We start from the raw sequence: 2,117 nt of genomic DNA on the forward strand, positions 1-2,117 counted from the left end.
TCTTCTTCCTCTTCCTCCCCTTGGTAGAGCCTTCCCTTCCGCTTCTCCCTACTAAGTTTGCCTGCTTTCTCCCACTCCTTACCGTTTTCTCCTGAGTCTCCCCCACCCCAGGCTCTCAAACCTTCCAAACCTTCCCATATCCTGTGGGTTCTCCCTGTGGATTTCCATTCAGATGAATGGGTGTCCAGAGTGTGGGGTTTTACATGGTATTGAATGGGAAAGTGGGTTATTGAGTGGGAAAGTGGATTAATCTGTGCCTTTTGGGGTAATAAAGCCAGTTTTTTAAATCTCCCACGTCCACTGTCAGCAAAAACTACAAACCAGGCCTGTTGTTGGACATCACCACACCTTAAGTGTTCGACCGACCGTGAGTGGGGTTACGTGTAATGTTCTCAATGGATGTAATGTGGTAAACTGGGGGGGTGTTGGGTGACCTTTTATCTGTTCGCTTTATGGTCCGGTCCCCTTGTATCTCCCAGACCTTTAAGGGTAAGGCGGGTCTAATCACTGGCCGTTTATGACTTATTACCTGGTGAGTGGTTCCCTTCGTGGCCAGTCGTGGATCCTCGACCTGTGGCACTCAAACTGTGGGGGCACTTTCTGTTCTAAGGAGGGAAGTGCCGCCATTTTTTGAGGGTCCCCGATTGAGAAGGTCTGCTCGGAACCGTGGGACGCCTTGACCGTCCTGAGCCGTTTTGGGTCAAGCGGAAGCTCCGTCCAGGCCACGTCCCTACAGCTCTCCCGTGGCACTCAAATGTGGAAGCACTCTTCGATCAAATCTGTGAAAAGTGCTACAATATTTGGGTGCTACTGGTGGGCACCATCAAGGGAACCCCGATCCTCTTAGGCCCCAGCTGTCTTCGGGGCTTTCTGGATCAACAGAGACCTTTATCCATGGGTAAATTGGGTAAATGGGGATTTTAGTATTCAGGAAGCGTCTGGACATTTCACAACCAACCGTGGAACTGGGGGACGTTTCAGTGTTAAATGTTTTTAACTTATTTCTGTATTAGGCTTCCTGATGCCGCGTGTGGCTCGACACCCTTTCCGGTGGCTTCCAGGAGCAGAATCCAACTACTCACACTGGGATACACAAAATGAGGGCACTCCCCGTTCTCTGCCTGGAAAGTGCTCCCATTTTTGTGTATCCTTGTATGAGGAAAACTGCTGCATCCTCGAGACGGACTGGGAAACAAGGGTTTTGGGTGAATGTGTTAACCTGCCTCTAGACTTCAGGCTCCTACCCCCCGGGACCCAGCCCAGCCGTCCCTGGTGCAGACGAGCTGTCCCCACAGCCCACGTCTTCTGCCCTGCCCGTTTCTCCTGCCTAGTGGGCATTTGTGCAATTCGGGAATTCTATTTCCATAAGCTGACCCAGTAGTCTTAAGGACCTTCCTTCCTTAAGCTCTGAACAGATTTTTCCCTCAATTCCAAAGATAATGAACCTTTCCAGTTTACTCATTTGTGGGTGGCTTCTTCTGCTCTTGACATTCAGTCCTGTTGTAATTACGTCTCAAATGGTGAAAATCAGTCTCAAGTCAGTTCCAATAAAATGCGAACCAAGTATGTTGGCTTCTGTGGTTTGACTACCCTGATAATAGGCCCTGTCCAGTGCCGTGGGGAGGGGAGGGAGGGGCTGGTTCTTGGGCTTCACATCTGTATGCTTAAGCTTATGTCCAAAAGGAAATGCCTGCCCATAATGGCTGCCCATGTGCAGGTGTGAAAACGTGCACGGGAAGCACCAAATGGTTGCAGTTCCCCACCCCAACATGGGGACACGTGCCACGGTCTCCCTATTCTCCCATTAAGGAGTCACCCTGATACTTAACAGACCCTTTCTCCACAATCCCAAGTGTTTTGAGATAAGCTACGCTCAAGACGTGGCCATACTGAAAATGGGCAATGGGTGGAGGGTGTCAGGAACGAGCGCCTTGTAGTCCTGTGTAGGATTCAAGTGGCTGAATGCAGAACCTCGAGGTCGTGAGCAGTGGGGGAAAAAAATGTAACACTGCCTGTGCTGGGGGGAGCGCACCCTGCAGCGTTGCTACTTTAGGCTGTGTCATAAAATGCCATTTTTCCTCCCTCTTAAGGCAAAATGCGCTCAGTACACGATAAAC

The sequence above is a fragment of the Eumetopias jubatus genome, unplaced genomic scaffold (genome assembly GCF_037043125.1).
Source record: "Eumetopias jubatus isolate StellerSeaLion01/CBP00866 unplaced genomic scaffold, mEumJub1_p1.0 scaffold_10, whole genome shotgun sequence".
NCBI lineage: Eukaryota > Metazoa > Chordata > Mammalia > Carnivora > Otariidae > Eumetopias > Eumetopias jubatus.